This window comes from Manis pentadactyla, chromosome 11 (assembly GCF_030020395.1).
Source record: "Manis pentadactyla isolate mManPen7 chromosome 11, mManPen7.hap1, whole genome shotgun sequence".
Classification (NCBI taxonomy): Eukaryota; Metazoa; Chordata; class Mammalia; order Pholidota; family Manidae; genus Manis; species Manis pentadactyla.
Genome location: NC_080029.1, coordinates 90,075,769 through 90,097,488, shown reverse-complemented (window position 1 = coordinate 90,097,488; position 21,720 = coordinate 90,075,769). Strand labels below are relative to the sequence as shown.

The 21,720-nt window shown below is 39.5% G+C and overlaps 1 protein-coding gene across 2 annotated transcripts in view; it reads right to left on the bottom strand.

The window, feature by feature from the left end:
* The window catches only part of KNL1 (kinetochore scaffold 1), a 122,163-nt gene that overhangs the window by 34,628 nt on the left and 65,815 nt on the right, over positions 1-21,720 (bottom strand). The gene's annotated exons all lie outside the window — the stretch shown is intronic.

Genomic DNA, 21,720 nt, shown 5'->3' with positions numbered 1-21,720 from the left:
TCAACATCCATTCATGTTAAAAACTCTCAGCAAAATGGGAATAGAGGGCAAGTACCTCAACATAATAAAGGCCATCTATGATAAACCCACAGCCAACATTATATTGAACAGCGAGAAGCTGAAAGCATTTCCGCTGAGATCGGGAACTAGACAGGGATGCCCACTCTCTCCACTGTTATTTAACATAGTACTGGAGGTCCTAGCCATGGCAATCAGACAAAACAAAGGAATCCAGATTGGTAAAGAAGAAGTTAAACTGTCACTATTTGCAGATGACATGATACTGTACATAAAAAACCCTAAAGACTCCACCCCAAAACTACTAGAACTGATATCGGAATACAGCAAAGTTGCAGGATACAAAATCAACACACAGAAATCTGTGGCTTTCCTATATACTAACAATGAACCAACAGAAAGAGAAATCAGGAAAACAACTCCATTCACAATTGCATCAAAAAAAATTAAATACCTAGGAATAAACCTAACCAAAGAAGTGAAAGACTTATACTCTGAAAACTACAAGTCACTCTTAAGAGAAATTAAAGGGGACACTAACAGATGGAAACTCATCCCATGCTCATGGCTAGGAAGAATTAATATCGTTAAAATGGCCATCCTGCCCAAAGCAATATACAGATTTGATGCAATCCCTATGAAACTACCAGCAACATTCTTCAATGAACTGGAACAAATAATTCAAAAATTCATATGGAAACACCAAAGACCCCGAATAGCCAAAGCAATCCTGAGAAAGAAGAATAAAGTAGGGGGGATCTCACTCCCCAACTTCAAGCTCTACTATAAAGCCATAGTAATCAAGACAATTTGGTACTGGCACAAGAACAGAGCCAGAGACCAATGGAACAGACTAGAGAATCCAGACATTAACCCAGACATATATGGTCAATTAATATTTGATAAAGGAGCCATGGACATACAATGGCGAAATGACAGTCTCTTCAACAGGTGGTGCTGGCAAAACTGGACAGCTACATGTAGGAGAATGAAACTGGACCATTGTCTAACCCCATATACAAAAGTAAACTCAAAATGGATCAAAGACCTGAATGTAAGCCATGAAACCATTAAACTCTTGGAAGAAAACATAGGCGAAAACCTCTTAGACATAAACATGAGTGACCTCTTCTTGAATATATCTCCCTGGGCAAGGAAAACAACAGCAAAAATGAGTAAGTGGGACTATATTAAGCTGAAAAGCTTCTGTACAGCAAAAGACACCATCAATAGAACAAGAAGGATCCCTACAGTATGGGAGAATATATTTGAAAATGACACATCCGATAAAGGCTTGACGTCCAGAATATATAAGGAGCTCACACGCCTCAACAAACAAAAAACAAATAACCCAATTAAAAAATGGGCAGAGGAACTGAACAGACAGTTCTCCAAAAAAGAAATACAGATGGCCAACAGACACATGAAAAGATGCTCCACATCGCTAATTATCAGAGAAATGCAAATTAAAACTACAATGAGGTATCACCTCACACCAGTAAGGATGGCTGCCATCCAAAAGACAAACAACAACAAATGTTGGCGAGGTTGTGGAGAAAGGGGAACCCTCCTACACTGCTGGTGGGAATGTAAGTTAGTTCAACCATTGTGGAAAGCAGTATGGAGGTACATCAAAATGCTCAAAACAGACTTACCATTTGACCCAGGAATTGCACTGGTAGGAATTTACCCTAAGAACGCAGCAATCAAGTTTGAGAAAGACAGATGCACCCCTATGTTTATTGCAGCACTATTTACAATAGCCAAGAATTGGAAGCAACCTAAATGTCCATGGATAGATGAATGGATAAAGAAGATGTGGTACATATACACAATGGAATACTACTCAGCCATAAGAAAAGGGCAAATCCAATCATTTGCAGCAACATGGATGGAGCTGGAGGGTATTATGCTCAGTGAAACAAGCCAAGCGGAGAAAGAGAAATACCAAATGATTTCACTTATCTGTGGAATATAAGAACAAAGGAAAAACTGAAGGAACAAAACAGCACCAGAATCACAGAACTCAACAATGGACTAACAGGTACCAAAGGGAAAGGGACTGGGGAGGATGGGTGGGTAGGGAGGGATAAGGGGGGGAGAAGTAGGGGGTATTAAGATTAACATGCATGGGGGGGTAGGAGAAAAGGGAGGGCTGTACAATACAGAGAAGGCAAGTAGTGATTCTACAACATTTTGCTATGCTGATGGACAGTGACTGTAAAGGGGTTTATAGGGGGGACCTGGTATAGGGGAGAGCCTAGTAAACATAATATTCGTCATGTAAGTGTAGATTAGTGATACCAAAAACAAAGCAAAAAAATAAAAAAAAAAAGGGCAGTTCCTGTGTGGTAACCTCCAACGAGTTCTACACAAGGGTATAAAGGGCATATAAAAGTGTAGGCAAAGGGTCTGTTTGTGTTTATATAGAGGATCAAAGCCTAATTGGGCTACCCTGAAAAATGAACTAAGATACAATATGAAAAAGAACTTCCAACATCTGCACTCTCTGGAAGACTCATGCCAGAAGATGATCATCAAAAAACCCCAACAAAGATCCACGCACTGCTACAGCTGTAGATGCACTCATCCCACCAGTTCCTGGACTTGCCATGGGAATGAGGAAGGAGATATCTAAGCTGGCCTGTGCATACAGTAAAACAACAAATTTGACTGGATCTATACTGTTGGAACTCAACCAAGAATTTGGAGAAGTGCAAATTGTAGCGCTCCAAACTCTTACAACTACAGACTATTTACTGTTAAAAGAACATATGGCATGTGAACCGTCCCCAGGAATGGGTTGTTTTAATTTGTCTGATTTCTCTCAGACTGTTCAAGTTCAGTTGGACAATATCCACCATATCATAGATAAGTTTTCACAAATGCCAAAGGTGCCTTAATGGTTTTCTTGGTTTCACTGGAGATGGCTGGTAATTACAGATATGCTTTGGTTATGTAACTATACTCCTATTATGTTAATGTGTGTGCGCAATTTAAGTAGTAGGTTAAAACCTATATATGCTGAAGTTACTCTACAAGAAGATTTGTCAAAGAAATAATCAATCTTCCCATGTTTTCTTCCGCCTGCTACTTCTATAGCTTTTCTTCTTCCTTCCTAATTACAACCCTTAAATAGAATTCGTGCCTCATATCAAATTTACTGAGTATCATAACTCCTCCAAGTGGTAAAGATACCTCAAGACAAATGCTGGGCATAGAAGCCACAGGGCATAAATATGCAAAGAAGTAAAAAGCTAACCTTTTCAAACAATAAGGCTTCCCTCTCACTTACCAACTTCACATTTCCCTGTATGGCCCCGGAAGATGACTGGTTAGCCAGAGACGGGTAAGATTCCTCAAGGGAGGGACAACCTAAGACAGGCACAGTCACAGGGGGGCCATCAGGTGAGAAATTGGGGATCAACAGAGGTGAGGCTTAGAACCTCACCCCCCCTGTTCTGAGAGAAATCTTCTGCATATGTGGATGTTTTATTGCCCATGTCTAGCTTGGATTAATACATAGCCTACAGGCACACACCTGATCATCTACATTTGCTCTCTTACAACACTAAACTATGTTTTCTACCTTTATCTTGCATCTACCTACCACTTCAGCATCTTATTAAAAATAATAAAGAGAGAAATGTGGTATCCACATATAAATCAAGTATAAAAATCAAATGTGTATTCATATTTGAACTGACTGTTTATAGTTCATAATGCATGAGCAAAACCAAAAGTTTCTGTGATGACTGCCCTTGTACTGTTCACCATGTAACTTATTCACTATGTAAGAATTTGTTCTCCATGTAAGAACTTGTTCGTTATGCTTCAGAAGATTGGAGACTGACGAAAATTAGGCTTGGGGTGAATTAATGATTGTGCATTGAGCATTGACTCCCCTATACAGAATTTTATTGTTGTTAACAACCATTTGATCAATAAATATGAGAGATGCCCTAACAACAACAACCAAGAAAAAGTACACACTTCCAATTGTAAAATAAATAAGCAACCGGGATGTAATGTATAGCATAAGGAATATAGTCAAAATATTGTAACAACTTGGTATGGTGATAGCTGGTACTTAGAATTATCATGTATATAAATGTTGAATCACTGTGTTGTACACCTGAAACTAATGTAATGTAATACTGTGTGTCAACTACCCTTCAATAAAAAATAATTATCTAAAAAAAAAAAAAATGCTATGTATGCACTGGCTCAAAAAGAAATGGCAACGCTAGAACCTAGATCATGTTTTCTAAATACTGTTTTCTCACTCAAAGAAATCAGGCCTCCTTGAGAAAATGGCTAATTGCCTTCATAAAGGGGCCACGTACCTGAAGGAATATTTCTCTTTACAGAAGTATTTGGACAATTAATCACAAAGGAATGATAGAATTAGTTTACAACCACTACTACTTTACAATTCCTAATGAATTACTAGATGTAGATAATGATCATTAATGGCTGCCTATACATCACATCATCACCAGACATTATCTATCTCCTGAAGGAAGTACAACTATAAAGTAAACTTGAAAAAAAACACCTTGAATATGACAGAGCCTCTGCCACTTTACAGAAATTACACAGGGCAGAGAGGAACACATTAAAATGGACGTCTGGGTATGCACAACTGGCAAAATCCATACTACAGGAAAAATCTGGTTTCTTTATTTAAAAAAAAAGATGGAGAGAGACAGAGAGAGATGGAAAGGGACCTTATAGTTTAAAAGACAATTAGGAGTGACATCTAAACCAATTATAATATTTGGACCTCTTTTGGGCCTCAATTTAACAAACTGGAAAACAACATAAAGATTTAAGGTATGATTATGGTATTTGGAAGAGTTCTTAACATAAGAGTTCTCATCCTTCTAGGGATACATACTGAAATACTTATTAATTGAGACAGCCTGGGATTTGCTTCAAAATAACAGGGGTGAGGAGGTAGGGAAATATAGATACAAAACAAGAATTGGTCATTTTTGAAGTTTGGTGATAGATACATGAGGAGTTCACTAAGCTATTGTCTATTTTTGTATATTTGAAATTTTCTATATTAATATTTTTTTAAAGGGTAGGTTTCCTCTTCAACCTTCATAAACACAAAGTGAAACACAGGACCCATGTTCCCAGAGATCCAGGAATGCAAGGGTATTAGGCTCATGCACTTGGAGTACACACTGAATGCAAGCACCCATGCTGTATGAAATAGACAGGTTAATTTGATGCACCCAGAGCCCAGGACCACATACACAAGCCACTCTCTTTGCTTGACTTATCTTTCGATTAAGTGTCCAATTCACGCACAATTAGCTCGTGGGTATTTCAGCCTGGTAGGACACCTGCAGTAGTTCCTCAACCTCACTGAAGGGGTATAAGTTACAGTACTTCAGCCGGAGCCACTTCATGGGCATGCAGGGTGTCATGGAGCATCACAGCAGCACCTTTTGCTAGTGCTGCCTGCTGAGCCTCTACGACTACACATGTACATGGGTGCTGTACAAGCGTCTTTGAGGGCTAGCACACATCTCCCCACCTGCCTCAAGAACACTCTTCCAGTTCCACCCTAAGAGGGACTCACAGTCATCTAAGCCCTGCAACAGATGCCCACAGCTGGGAACCTCATTTTCCATGGTCCATATGTACTCCATCTCTATGCCTTTCCTTAATTTAGGATTTTTAAATTTCTTTCCTGAGATAGCATGAATTCTCTTACTGTCTTGGTGGGTTTGTTCCCAGATCTATTTCCCTAACACTGGCCTCCCCTGAGAGGAAAGGGTAAGGTTCATAACCTCAACAGTTACCTCCTGAGATATCATCTCCTTTTATCACCCTGCCAGCATCCTCTCTGCTCCTATCCTTTCCTTTTGCTCTCCTCTGCTTTCTCCTGGTCCACTGATACTTTCTGTTTTTCCTAAGAAAAAGGTGTACTCTGGGTGTACACCTAGACTCCTTTCAACTTCTCATCTACAGCTGAGGCAAGAGGATTCTAGAGGGAAGGGACAGCTATGGTGTATAAGAATAGTGAGGTGGGAGACCCAAAAGATGTGTGCCCATCTTCCCAGTTTCCATATTTGACTTACTTTTCCCATTTAGATATACAATGCTCCTGGAATGTATTTTCTTCTAAACAGTTTTATTGAGACTGAATTCACACATCATATAATTAATTGATTTAAGTGTACAACTAAATGATTTCTTAAAAGTGTATTCAGGGCTGTGCAACCACTGACCACAATCTAAGTTTAGAGCATTTTCACCTCCAATAAAAGAAGATGAAATACCCACCATTCTCCTCCATCCCCATCCCAGTCCCAAGTATCCACTAATCAGTTCACTTTTTGGCTATAAGGAATAACATTCAAGTTTTGTGTGCATGCATGTATTGAATTCTCGTGGGTATACACCTAAAAGTGGAACTGATAGATCATGTTTAACTTTTTAAAAATTCATTTTGTTATCATTAATCTACAATTACATGAAAAACATTATGTTTACTAGACTCGCCCCTTCACCAAGTCCCCCCCACAAACCCCATTACAGTCACTGTCAATCAGTTTGGTAAGATGCTGTAGAATCACTACTTGTCTTCTCTGTGTTGCACAGCCCTCCCTATGCGCCCCCCCCAACATTATACATGCTAATCGAAAGACCCCCTTTCTTTTTCCCCACCCATATCCCTCCCTTCCCACCCATCCTCCTCAGTCCCTTTCCCTTTGGTAACTGTTAGTCCATTCTTGGGTTCTGTGATTCTGCTGCTGCTTTGTTCTTCGGTTTTTCTTTGTTCTTATACTCCATATACAAGTGAAATCATTTGGTACTTGTCTTTCTCATCCTGGCTTATTTCACTGAGCATAATACCCTCTAGATCCATCCATGTTGTTGCAAATGGTAGGATTTGTTTTCTTCTTATAGCTGAATAATATTCCATTGTGTATATGTACCACATCTTCTTTATCCATTCATCTACTGATGGACACTTAGGTTGCTTCCATTTCTTGGCTATTGTAAATAGTGCTGTGATAAACATCAGGGTGCATCTGTCTTTTTCAAACTGGGCTCCTGCATTCTTAGGGTAAATTCCTAGGAGTGGAATTCCTGGGTCAAATGGTATTTCTATTTTGAGCTTTTTGAGGAACCTCAATACTGCTTTCCACAATAGTTGAACTAATTTACATTCCCACCAGCAGTGTAGGAGGGTTCCCCTTTCTCCACAACCTCGCCAACATTTGTTGTCGTTTGGATGGTGGTGCTTACTGGTGTGGGGTGGTATTTCATTGTGGTTTTAATTTGCATTTCTCTGATGACTAGCAATGTGGAGCATCTTTTCATGTGTCTGTTGGTCATGTGAATTTCTTCTTTGGAGAACTGTCTGTTCAGCTCCTCTGCCCAAATTTTAATTGGATTATTTGCTTTTTGTTTGTTGAGGTGTGTGAGCTCTTTATATATTTTGAATGTCAAGCCTTTATCGGGTCTGTCGTTTATGAATATATTCTCCCATACAGTAGGGTATCTTTTTGTTCTATTGATGGTGTCCTTTGCTGTACAGAAGCTTTTCAGCTTGATATAGTCCCACTTGTTCATTTTTGCTTCTGTTTCCCATGCCCAGGGAGATATGTTCATGAAGAAGTCGCTCATGTTTATGTCCAAGAGATTTTTGCCTATGTTTTTTTCTAAGAGTTTTATGGTTTCATGACTTACATTCAGGTCTTTGATCCATTTTGAATTCACTTTTGTGTATGGGGTTAGACAGTGATCCAGTTTCATTCTCTATATGTAGCTGTCCAGTTTTGCCAGCACCATCTGTTGAAGAGACTGTCATTTCCCCATTGTATTTCCATGGCCCCTTTATCGAACATTAGTTGACCGTATATGTTTGGGTTTATATCTGGGCTCTCTAGTCTGTTCCATTGGTCTGTGGCTCTGTTCTTGTGCCAGTACCAAACTGTCTTGATTACTGTGACTTTGTAGTAGTAGAGCTTGAAGTTGGGGAGTGAGATTCCCCCCCACTTTATTCTTCCTTCTCAGGATTACTTTGGCTATTGAGGGTCTTTGATGTTTCCATATGAATTTTAGAACTATGTGTTCCAGTTCATTGAAGAATGCTGTTGGTAATTTGATAGGGATTGCATCGAATCTGTATATTGCTTTGGGCAGGATGGCCATTTTGACGATATTAATTCTTCCTAGCCAAGAGCATGGGATGAGTTTCCATTTGTTAGTGTCCTCTCTAATTTCCCTTTAAAGTGTCTTATAGTTTTCAGGGTATAGGTCTTTCACTGCCTTGGTTAGGTTTATTCCTAGGTATTTTATTATTTTTGATGCTATTGTGAATGGAATTGTTTTCCTGATTTCTCTTTCTATTAGTTCATTGTTAGTGTATAGGAAAGCCACAGACTTCTGTGTGTTAATTTTGTATCCTGCAACTTTGCTGAATTCCGATATTAGTTCTAGTAGTTTTGGAGTGGAGTCTTTAGGATCTTTTATGTACAATATTATGTCATCTTCAAATAGTGACAGTTTAACTTCCTCTTTACCTATCTGGATTCCTTGTATTTCTTTGTTTTGTCTAATTGCCGTGGCTAGGACCTCCAGTATTATGTTGAATAACAGTGGGGAGAGTGGGCATCCCTTTCTTGTTCCCAGTCTCAGAGGAAAAGCTTTCAGCCTCTCGCTGTTCAGTATGATGTTGGCTGTGGGTTTATCATATATGGCCTTTATTATGTTGAGGTACTTGCCCTCTATACCCATTCTGTTGAGAGTTTTTTCTCATGAATGGATGTTGAATTTTGTCGAATGCTTTTTCAGCATCTATGGAGATGATCATGTGGTTTTTGTCCTTCTTTCTGTTTATGTGGTGGATGATGTTGATGGATTTTCGAATGTTATACCATCCTTGCATCCCTGGGATGAACCCCACTTGATCATGGTGTATGATCCTCTTGATGTATTTTTGAATTCAGTTTCCTAATAATATTTTGTTAAGTATTTTTGCATCTATGTTCATCAGGGATATTGGTTTGTAATTTTCCTTTTTGGTGGCGTCTTTGCCTGGTTTTGGTATTAGGGTGACGTTGGCTTCATAGAGTGAGTTTGGGAGTATTCCCTCCTCTTCTAATTTTTGGAAAACTTTAAGGAGAATGGGTATTATGTCTTCTCTGTATGTCTGATAAAATTCTGAGGTAAATCCATCTGTCCTGGGGGTTTTGTTCTTGCGTAGTTTTTTGATTACCACTTCAATTTCTTTGCTGGTAATTGGTTTGTTTAGATTTTTCTGTTTCTTCCTTGGTCAGCCTTGGAAGGTTGTATTTTTCTAGGAATTTGTCCATTTCTTCTAAGTTTTCCAGCTTGTTAGCATATAGGTTTTCACAAACATATAGGTTTTCACAGTATTCTCTAATAATTCTTTGTATTTCTGTGGGGTCCGTTGTGATGTTTCCTTTCTCGTTTCTGATTCTGTTGATGTGTGTTGACTCTCGTTTTCTCTTAATAAGTCTGGCTAGAGGCTTATCTATTTTGTTTATTTTCTCAAAGAACCAGCTCTTGGTTTCATGGATTTTTTTCTATTGTTTTATTCTTCTCAATTTTATTTATTTCTTCTCTGATCTTTATTATGTCCCTCCTTTGCTGACTTCAGGCCTCATTTGTTCTTCTTTTTCTAAATTCGATAATTGTGACGTTAGAATATTCATTTGGGTTTGTTCTTCCTTCTTTAAATATGCCTGGATTGCTATATACTTTCCTCTTAAGACTGCTTTCACTGTGTCGCACAGAAGTTGGGGCTTTGTGTTGTTGTTGTCATTTGTTTCCATATATTGCTTGATCTCTATTTTAATTTGGTTGTTGATCCATTGATTATTTAGGAACCTGTTTTTAAGCCTCCATGTGTTTGTGGGCCTTTTTGCTTTCTTCGTACAATTTAGTTCCAGTTTTATACCTTTGTGGTCTGAAAAGTTGGTTGGTAGAATCTTTTGGAATTTACTGAGGCTCTTTTTGTGGCCTAGTATGTGGTCTATTCTGGAGAATGTTCCATGTGCACTTGAGAAGAATGTGTATCCTGTTGCTTTTGGATGTAGAGTTCTATAGATGTCTATTAGATCCATCTGTTCTAGTGTGCTGTTCAGTGCCTCTGTGTCATTACTTATTTTCTGTCTGGTGGATCTGTCCTTTGGAGTGAACGGTGTGTTGAAGTCTCCTAAAATGAATGCATTGCATTCTATTTCCTCCTTTAGTTCTATTAGTATTTGTTTCACATATGCTGATGCTCCTGTGTTGGGTGCATATATATTTATAATGGTTATATCCTCTTATTGGACTGACCTCTTTTATCATTATGCAATGTCCTTCTTTATCTCGTTACTTTATTTGTTTTGAAGTCTATTTAGTCTGATACTAGTATTGCAACACCTGCTTTTTTCTCCCTGCTGTTTCCATGAAATATCTTCTTCCATCCCTTGACTTTTAGTCTGTGCATGTCTTTGGGTTTGAGGTGAGTCTCTTGTAAGCAGCATATAGATGGGTCTTGTCTTCTTATCCATTCAGTGACTCTATGTCTTTTGATTGGTGCATTCAGTCCATTTATATTTAGGGTGATTATCGATAGGTATGTACTTATTGCCATTGCAGGCTTTAGATTTGTGGTTACCAAAGGTTCAAGATTAATTTCCTTACTATCTAAGACTCTAACTTAACTCACTTAGTATGCTGTTACAAACATAATCTAAAGGTTCTTTTCTATTTCTCCTCCTTTTTCTTCGTCCTTCATTCTTTATATATTAGGTATCAAATTCTGCACTTTTTGTCTATCTCTTGACTGACTTTGGGGATAGTTAATTCAATTTTGTATTTTCTTCGTAATTACCTGTTCTACTTTCTTTTTTTCCAGCCCTAGAAGATGATTTTATTGGTGAATTCTTCTAAATACTAAAAAGGAAATTATATGAATTTTCCATTTATACTCTTAACAGAACAACAAAAAAAAAATAGGATGCATTTCCAACACATTTGTAAGGCTGCGTAATTTTTTTTTTTTTTCTTATGCTATACATTACATCCCGGTTACTTATTTATTTTACCATTGGAAGTCTGTCCTTTTTTTTTTTTTTTTTTGTGAGGGCATATCTCATATTTATTGATCAAATGGTTGTTAACGACAATAAAATTCTGTATAGGGGAGTCAATGCTCAATGCACAATCATTAATCCACCCCAAGCCTAATTTTCGTCAGTCTCCAATCTTCTGAGGCATAACAAACAAGTTCTTACATGGAGAACAAATTCTTACATAATGAATAAGTTACATAGTGAACAGTACAAGGGCAGTCATCACAGAAACTTTCGGTTTTGCTCATGCATTATGAACTATAAACAGTCAGTTCAAATATGAATACTCATTTGGTTTTTATACTTGATTTATATGTGGATACCACATTTCTCTCTTTATTATTATTATTTTTAATAAAATGCTGAAGTGGTAGGTAGATGCAAGATAAAGGTAGAAAACATAGTTTAGTGTTGTAAGGGAGCAAATGTAGATGATCAGGTGTGTGCCTGTAGACTATGTGTTAATCCAAGCTAGACAAGGGCAATAAAACATCCACGTATGCAGAAGTTTTCTCTCAGACCAGGGGGGGTGAGGTTCTAAGCCTCACCGCTGTTGATCCCCAATTTCTCACCTGATGGCCCCCCTGCGACTGTGCCTGTCTTAGGTTGTTCCTCCCTTGAGGAATCTTACCCGTCTCTGGCTAATCAGTCATCTTCCGGGGCCATACAGGGAAATGTAGAGTTGGTAAGTGAGAGGGAAGCCTTATTGTTTGAAAAGGTTAGCTTTTTACTTCTTTGCATTATTTATGCCCTGTGGCTTCTATGCCCAGCATTTGTCTTGAGGTATCTTTACCACTTGGAAGAATTATGATACTCGGTAAATTTGATATGAGGCACGAATTCTATTTAAGGGTTGTAATTAGGAAGGAAGAAGAAAAGCTATAGAAGTAGCAGGCGGGAGAAAACATGGGAAGATTGATTATTTCTTTGACATATCTTCTTGTAGAGTAACTTCAGCATGTATAGGTTTTAAGCTACTACTTCAATTGTGCACACACATTAACATAATAGGAGTATAGTTACATAACCAAATCATCTCTGTAATTATCAGCCATCTCCAGTGAAACCAAGAAAACCAGTTAGGCACCTTAGGCATTTGTGAAAACTTATCTATGATATGGTGGATATTGTCCAACTGAACTTGAACAGTCTGAGAGAAATCAGACAAATTAAAACAACCCATTCCTGGGGAATGTTCACATCCCTTATGTTCTTTTAGCAGTAAATAGTCTGTAGTTGTAAGATTTTGGAGCGCTACAATTTGCACTTCTCCTAATTCTTGGTTGAGTTCCAACAGTATAGATCCAGTCAAATTTGTTGTTTTACTGTATGCACAGGGCAGCTTGGATATCTCCTTCCTCATTCCCATGGCAAGTCCAGGAACTGGTGGGATGAGTGCATCTACAGCTGTAGCAGTGCATGGATCTTTGCTGGGGTTTTTTGATGATCATCTTCTGGCATGAGTCTTCCAGAGAGTGCCGATGTCGGAAGTTCTCTTTCATATCGTAATTTAGTTCATTTTCGGGATAGCCCAATTAGGCTTTGATCTTCTGTATAGATGCAAACAGACCCTTTGCCTACACTTTTATATGCCCTTTATACCCTTGTGTAGAACTCATTGGAGGTTACCACACAGAAACTGCCCTTTTTTTTTTGCTTTGTTTTTGGTATAACTAATCTACACTTACATGACGAATATTATGTTTACTAGGCTCTCCCCTATACCAGGTCTCCCCTATAAACCCCTTTACAGTCACTGTCCATCAGCATAGCAAAATGTTGTAGAATCACTACTTGCCTTCTCTGTGTTGTACAGCCCTCCCTTTTCTCCTACCCCCCATGCATGTTAATCTTAATACCTCCCTACTTCTCCCCTCCGTTATCCCTCCCTACCCAACCATCCTCCCCAGTCCCTTTCCCTTTGGTACCTGTTAGTCCATTCTTGAGTTCTGTGATTCTGCTGCTGTTTTGTTCCTTCAGTTTTTCCTTTGTTCTTATATTCCACAGATAAGTGAAATCATTTGGTATTTCTCTTTCTCCGCTTGGCTTGTTTCACTGAGCATAATACCCTCCAGCTCCATCCATGTTGCTGCAAATGATTGGATTTGCCCTTTTCTTATGGCTGAGTAGTATTCCATTGTGTATATGTACCACATCTTCTTTATCCATTCATCTATTGATGGACATTTAGGTTGCTTCCAATTCTTGGCTATTGTAAATAGTGCTGCGATAAACATAGGGGTGCATCTGTCTTTCTCAAACTTGATTGCTGCGTTCTTAGGGTAAATTCCTAGGAGTGGAATTCCTGGGTCAAATGGTAAGTCTGTTTTGAACATTTTGATATACCTCCATACTGCTTTCCACAATGGTTGAACTAACTTACATTCCCACCAGCAGTGTAGGAGGGTTCCCCTTTCTCCACAGCCTCGCCAACATTTGTTGTTGTTTGTCTTTTGGATGGCAGCCATCCTTACTGGTGTGAGGTGATACCTCATTGTAGTTTTAATTTGCATTTCTCTGATACTTAGTGATGTGGAGCATCTTTTCATGTGTCTGTTGGCCATCTGTATTTCTTTTTTGGAGAACTGTCTGTTCAGTTCCTCTGCCCATTTTTTAATTGGGTTATTTGTTTTTTGTTTGTTGAGGCGTGTGAGCTCTTTATATATTCTGGATGTCAAGCCTTTATCGGATGTGTCATTTTCAAATATATTCTCCCATACTGTAGGGATCCTTTTTGTTCTATTGATGGTGTCTTTTGCTGTACAGAAGCTTTTCAGCTTAATATAGTCCCACTTACTCATTTTTGCTGTTGTTTTCCTTGCCCAGGGAGATATGTTCAAGAAGAGGTCACTCATGTTTATGTCTAAGAGGTTTTTGCCTATGTTTTCTTCCAAGAGTTTAAAGGTTTCATGGCTTACATTCAGGTCTTTGATCCATTTTGAGTTTACTTTTGTATATGGGGTTAGACAATGGTCCAGTTTCATTCTCCTACATGTAGCTGTCCAGTTTTGCCAGCACCACCTGTTGAAGAGACTGTCATTTCGCCATTGTATGTCCATGGCTCCTTTATCAAATATTAATTAACCGTATATGTCTGGGTTAATGTCTGGATTCTCTAGTCTGTTCCATTGGTCTGTGGCTCTGCTCTTGTGCCAGTACCAAATTGTCTTGATTACTATGGCTTTATAGTAGAGCTTGAAGTTGGGGAGTGAGATCCCCCCTACTTTATTCTTCTTTCTCAGGATTGCTTTGGCTATTCGGGGTTTTTGGTGTTTCCATATGAATTTTTGAATTATTTGTTCCAGTTCATTGAAGAATGTTGCTGGTAGTTTCATAGGGATTGCATCAAATCTGTATATTGCTTTGGGCAGGATGGCCTTTTGACGATATTAATTCTTCCTAGCCACGAGCATGGGATGAGTTTCCATCTGTTAGTGTCCCCTTTAATTTCTCTTAAGAGTGACTTGTAGTTTTCAGAGTATAAGTCTTTCACTTCTTTGGTTAGGTTTATTCCTAGGTATTTTTTTTTTTTTTTGATGCAATTGTGAATGGAGTTGTTTTCCTGATTTCTCTTTCTGTTGGTTCATTGTTAGTATATAGGAAAGCCACAGATTTCTGTGTGTTGATTTTGTATCCTGCAACTTTGCTGTATTCCGATATCAGTTCTAGTAGTTTTGGGGTGGAGTCTATAGGGTTTTTTATGTACAGTATCATGTCATCTGCAAATAGTGACAGTTTAACTTCTTCTTTACCAATCTGGATTCCTTGTGTTTCTTTATTTTGTCTGATTGCCATGGCTAGGACCTCCAGTACTATGTTAAATAACAGTGGAGAGAGTGGGCATCCCTGTCTAGTTCCCGATCTCAGAGGAAATGCTTTCAGCTTCTCACTGTTCAATATAATGTTGGCTGTGGGTTTATCATAGATGGCCTTTATTATGTTGAGGTACTTGCCCTCTATTCCCATTTTGCTGAGAGTTTTTAACATGAATGGATGTTGAACTTTGTCAAATGCTTTTTCAGCATCTATGGAGATGATCATGTGGTTTTTGTCTTTCTTTTTGTTGATGTGGTGGATGATGTTGATGGACTTTCGAATGTTGTACCATCCTTGCATCCCTGGGATGAATCCCACTTGGTCATGGTGTATGATCGTTTTGATGTATTTTTGAATTCGGTTTGCTTATATTTTGTTGAGTATTTTTGCATCTACGTTCATCAGGGATATTTGTCTGTAGTTTTCTTTTTTGGTGGGGTCTTTGCCTGGTTTTGGTATTAGGGTGATGTTAGCTTCATAGAATGAGTTTGGGAGTATCCCCTCCTCCTCTATTTTTTGGAAAACTTTAGGGAGAATGGGTATTATGTCTTCCCTGTATGTCTGATAAAATTCCGAGGTAAATCTATCTGGCCCGGGGGTTTTGTTCTTTGGTAGTTTTTTGGTTACCGCTTCAATTTCGTTGCTGGTAATTGGTCTGTTTAGATTTTGTTTTATTCCTGGATAATCTTGGAAGGTTGTATTTTTCTAGGAATTTGTCCATTTCTCCTAGGTTTCCCAGCTTGTTAGCATATAGGTTTTCATAGTATTCTCCAATAATTCTTTGCATTTCCGTGGGGTCCGTCGTGATTTTTCCTTTCTCGTTTCTGATACTGTTGATTTGTGTTGACTCTCTTTTCTTCTTAATAAGTCTGGCTAGAGGCTTATCTATTTTGTTTATTTTCTCGAAGAACCAGCTCTTGGTTTCATTGATTTTTGCTATTGTTTTATTCTTCTCAATTTTATTTATTTCTTCTCTGATCTTTATTATGTCCCTCCTTCTGCTGACCTTAGGCCTCATCGGTTCTTCTTTTTCCAATTTCGATAATTGTGACATTAGACCATTCATTTGGGATTGATCTTCCTTTTTTAAATATGCTTGGATTGCTATATACTTTCCTCTTAAGACTGCTTTTGCTGTGTCCCACAGAAGTTGGGGCTTAGTGTTGTTGTTGTCATTTGTTTCCATATATTGCTGGAACTCCATTTTGATTTGGTCATTGATCCATTGATTATTTAGGAGCGTATTGTTAAGCCTCCATGTGTTTGTGAGCCTCTTTGCTTTCTTTGTACAGTTTATTTCTAGTTTTATGCCTTTGTGGTCTGAAAAGTTGGTTGGTAGGATTTCAATCTTTTGGAACTTTCTGAGGCTCTTTTTGTGGCCTAGTATGTGGTCTATTCTGGAGAATGTTCCATGTGCACTTGAGAAGAATGTATATCCCGCTGCTTTTGGATGTAGAGTTCTATAGATGTCTATTAGGTCCATCTGCTCTACTGTGTTGTTCAGTGCTTCCGTGTCCTTACTTATTTTCTGCCCAGTGGATCTATCCTTTGGGGTGAGTGGTGTGTTGAAGTCTCTTAGAATGAATGCATTGCAGTCTATATCCCCCTTTAGTTCTGTTAGTATTTGTTTCACATATGCTGGGGCTCCTGTGTTGGGTGCATATATATTTAGAATGGTTATATCCTCTTGTTTGATTGAGCCCTTTATCATTATGTAGTGTCCTTCTTTATCTCTTGTTACTTTCTTTGTTTTGAAGTCTATTTTGTCTGATATTAGTACTGCAACCCCTGCTTTCTTCTCACTGTTGTTTGCTTGAAATATGTTTTTCCATCCCTTGACTTTTAGTCTGTACATGTCTTTGGGTTTGAGGTGAGTTTCTTGTAAGCAGCATATAGATGGGTCTTGCTTTTTTATCCATTCTGTTACTCTGTGTCTTTTGATTGGTGCATTCAACCCATTAACATTTAGGGTGACTATTGAAAGATATGTACTTATTGCCATTGCAGGCTTTAAATTCGTGGTTACCAAAGGTTCAAGGTTAGCCTCTTTAGTATCTTACTGCCTAACTTAGCTCGCTTATTGAGCTGTTATATGCACTGTCTGGAGATTCTTTTCTTCTCTCCCTTCTTGTTCCTCCTCCTCGATTCTTCATATGTTGGGTGTTTTGTGCTGTGCTCTTTCTAGGTGTGCTCCCATCTAGAGCAGTCCCTGTAAGATATTCTGTAGAGGTGGTTTGTGGAAAGCAAATTCCCTCAGCTTTTGTTTGTCTGGGAATTGTTTAATCCCACCGTCATATTTGAATGATAGTCGTGCTGGATACAGTATCCTTGGTTCAAGGCCCTTCTGTTTCATTGTATTAAATATATCATGTCATTCTCTTCTGGCCTGTAGGGTTTCTGTTGAGAAATCTGACGTTAGCCTGATGGGTTTCCCTTTATCGGTGACCTTTTTCTGTCTAGCTGCCTTTAAAACTCTTTCCTTGTCCTTGATCTTTGCCATTTTATTTATTATATGTCTTGGTGTTGTCCTTCTTGGATCCTTTCTGTTGGGGGTTTTGTGTATTTCCGTGGTCTGTTCGATTACTTCCTCCCCCAGTGTGGGGAAGTTTTCAGCAATTATTTCTTCTAAGATACTTTCCATCTCTTTTCCTCTCTCTTCTTCTTCTGGGACCCCTATAATACGGATATTGTTCCTTTTGGATTGGTCACACAGTTCTCTTAATATTGTTTCATTCCTGGAGATCCTTTTGTCTCTCTCTATGTCAGCTTCTATGAGTTCCTGTTCTCTGATTTCAATTCCATCAATGGCCTCTTGCATTCTATCCATTCTGCTTATAAACCCTTCCAGAGTTTGTTTCATTTCTGCAATCTCCTTTCTGGCATCTGTGATCTCCTTCCGGACTTCATCCCATTTCTCTTGCGTATTTCTCTGCATCTCTGTCAGCATGTTTATGATTCTTATTTTGAATTCTTTGTCAGGAAGACTGGTTAGGTCTGTCTCCTTCTCTGGTGTTGTCTCTGTGATCTTTGTCTGCCTGTAGCTTTCCGTTTTCATGGTGATAGGAATAGTTTGCAGAGCTGGGACGAGTGACGGCTGGAAGGACTTCCTTTCTTGTTGGTTTGTCGCCCTCTTCCCTTGGAAGAACAGCAGCCTCTAGTGGCTTGTGCTGGGCAGCTGCGCGCAGACAGGGTTTCTGCTTCCTGCCCGGCTGCTATGGAGTTAATCTCCGCTGTTGCTGTGGGCGTGGCCTGGCTCAGGCAGCTACTTCAAAATGGTGGAGTCGCATTGGAGCATGAGCTGCTGGGAGGCTATTTATCTCCCTAAGGGGCCTCCCTGCTCCCTGCAGTCCAGGGGTTAGGGTGCCCAGAGATCCCTGGATTCCCTACCTCTGGATTAAGTGACCCGCCCTGCGCCTTTAAGACTTCCAAAAAGCACCCGCCAAAACAAAACAACGACCAACAAAAAAAAAAGAAAAAAATTTTTAAATTAAAAAAAAAAAAAAAAAGTCTTTAATTAAAAACAAAAAAGGTGGTCATTCGTTTTTCTTTATTCTCCGGTGCCAGCCTCAGGCCTCTGCTCACCGGTCTTTCTGCCCTGTTTCCCTAGTATTGGGGTCCCTATCCCTTTAAGACTTCCAAAAAGTGTTCACCAAAACAAAACAGCAAAAAAGCAAAAAAAAAAAAAATAATGGTCGCGCGCTTTTCTTATGTCCTCTGTGGCCCAGCCTCCAGTGCCCGCTCACTGTTGTTGCTGCCCTGCTTTCCTAGTATCGAGGGCCCTGCACTCTGGCCCGGATGGCTGGGGCTGGGTGTTCGGCAGTCCTGGGCTCCGTCTTCCTCCAGCTCTGCCTATTCTTCTCCCGCCGGGAGCTGGGGGGAGGGGCGCTCGGCTCCTGCCGGGCCGGGGCTTGTATCTTACCCCCTTCACGAGGCGCTGGGTTCTCTCACGTGCGGATGTGGTCTGGATATTGTCCTGTGTTCTCTGGTCTTTATTCTAGGAAGGGTTGTCTTTGTTATATTTTCATAGATATATGTTGTTTTGGGAGGAGATTTCCGCTGCTCTACTCACGCCGCCATCTTCCCATCTGTGTTCTACTTTCTTTACTGTGGTTTTATTACCTCTGGTGAGAGCTATTCAACCTTAGGAACACTTCCATCTACAGCAGTCCCTCCAAAATAGACTGTAGAGATGGTTTGTGGGAGGTAAATTCTCTCAGCTTTTGTTTATCTGGAAATTGTTTAATCCCTCCTTCAAATTTAAATGATAATCTTGCTGGATAAAGTAATCTTGTTTCTAGGCCCTTCTTCTTCATGGCATTAAATACATCATGCCACTCCCTTCTGGCCTATAAGGTTTCTGCTGAGAAGTCTGATGTTAGCCTGATGGGCTTTCCTTTGTATGTGATCTTATTTCTGTTTCTGCCTGCTTTTAACAGTCTGTTCTTATCCTTGATCTTTTCCATTTTAATTACTATGTGTCTTGGTGTTGTCTTCCTTGGTTCCCTTGTGTTGGGTGATCTCTGGATCTCCATGGCCTGAGAGACTATCTCCTTCCCCAGATTGGGGAAGTTTTCAGCAACTACCTCCTCAAAGACACTTTCTATCCCTTTCTCTCTCTCTTCTTCTTCTGGTATTCCTATAATGCACATATTGTTCCGTTTGAATTGGTCACACAGTTCTCTCAATATTCTTTCATTCTTAGAGATCCTTTTTTCTCTCTGTGCTTCAGCTTCTTTGTATTCCTCTTCTCTAGTTTCTATTTCTCTAGTTTCTATTCACTTACCTTCTCCTCCACCGAATCCAACCTGCTTTAATACCCTCCATCGTGCTCTTGAACGATTGGATCTCCGACCTGAATTAATTCCTGAGTTCTTGGATGTCTTTCCGTACCTCCATTAGCATGCTGATGATTTTTATTTTGACCTCCCTTTCAGGAAGAGTCACGAGGTCCATATCATTTAAATCTTTCTTGGGAGTTGTATTAATAATTTTACTCTGGTCCAGGTCTCCTTGGCATTTCCTATTTGTATATGGCGCCCTCTAGTGTCCAGAAGCTCTATTCTGGAGCTGCTCAGCTCCTGAAGCAATGTTGGGGGTGGTATTGGTGCCTGGGGGAAGGAAAGAGCTGTTCCCTGCTTCCTAGATGCTGTGCCTGTCTCCACTGCCTGAACCAGTGGGCCGAGCACACAGGTATAAGCTTTTGTCCCAGAGCTGCCGGATATGGATCCCTGCTTTCCACAAGCAGCCGGAATCCCAGTCTCCCCAGCAACTCCGCCTGTCCCAGCTTTCCAACCCCGTAATCAGAAGAATATGATGAAAGCACCATGAAATGTAGGTTTGTGCTCCCAGCGCAGATCTCCGGAGCTAGGTATTCAGCAGTCCCAAGCCTTCCACTCCCTCCCTGCTCTGTTTCTCTTCCTCCCGCCGGTGAGCTGGGGTGGGGGAGGGCCTCAGGTCCCGTGGAGCCACAGCTCTGGTACGTTACCCCGTTCGCTGAGGTCTGCTCTTTTCTCCAGGTGTGTGCAGTCTGATGCCTGTTGTTCTCTCAGGATTAGTTGCGCCAATTAAAATTTCTAATTGTATCCAGTTTTAGGAGGAAGCCTCTGTCTCTCCTCTCACACCACCATCTTTAATCCCCTCTTCATGTAACTTTTTGAGGAACTGCAAACTGTTTTCCAAAGTGGCTGCACCATTTTACATTCTCACCAATAATGTATGAAAATTCCAATTTCTCCACTTCCTTGTCAACACTTGTTTTTTATTATCTTTTTGATTACAGCCATCCTAGTGGATGTGAATAATTCATTGCAGTTTTAATATTCATTTCCTTAATGACTAATGATGCCGAACATGCTTTCTTGTGATAATTAGCAATTTGCATACCTTCTTTGGAGAAATGTCTATTCAGATCCTTTTGACTTTTTAAATTGGGTTGTCTTATTATTTAGTTGCAAGAGTTCTTAATAGATTTTGAATACAAGGGTCTTATAAGATATGTGATTTGTAAATGTTTTCTGCCATTCTGTTGGTTGTCTTTTAACTTTCTTCATAATACCATTTAAAGCACTACAGTTTTTATTTGATGAAGTCCAAGTTTAACTTTGTCACTTGTGTTTTTGGTGTACAGAATTGATCGTTGTGTATAGTGTGAAGTACAGGTAAGGTTCTTTTTCTCCCTGTGGATATCCCACTGATAAAACACCATTTATAAAAAGACTACTGTTCTACAGGGTCATCTTTGTAATAATCCAAATGTCCATATATGTATGGGTCTGTTATTTAAAAGTTAGATAGGACTCATCTGGTCCTTGTGACAATTTTAATGGTAAATTGTAAAATAAAAATTTCAGTGGTAATTACTGAAAGTTTTCCAGTTCTTGGGTTAATTTTGATAATTTATATTTTGTTAAGAATATCCAGGGTTTTTAGAGGGTATTATGCTCAGTGAAATAAGCCAGACAGAGAAAGACAAGTATCAAATGATTTCACTCATCTGTGGAGTATAAGAACAAAGAAAAAACTGAAGGAACAAAAGCAGCAGACTCAGAGAACCCAAGAATGGACTAACAGTTACCAAAGGGAAAGGGATTGGGGAGGTTGTGTGGGAAGGGAGGGATAAGGGGAAAAAAGGGGCATTACGATTAGCATCCATAAGGTGGCGGGGGGGGCACGGCATGGGGAAGGCAGTACAGCACAGAGAAGACAAGTAGTGATTCTACAGCATCTTACTACACTGATGGACAGTGACTGTAATGGTGTATGTGGTGGG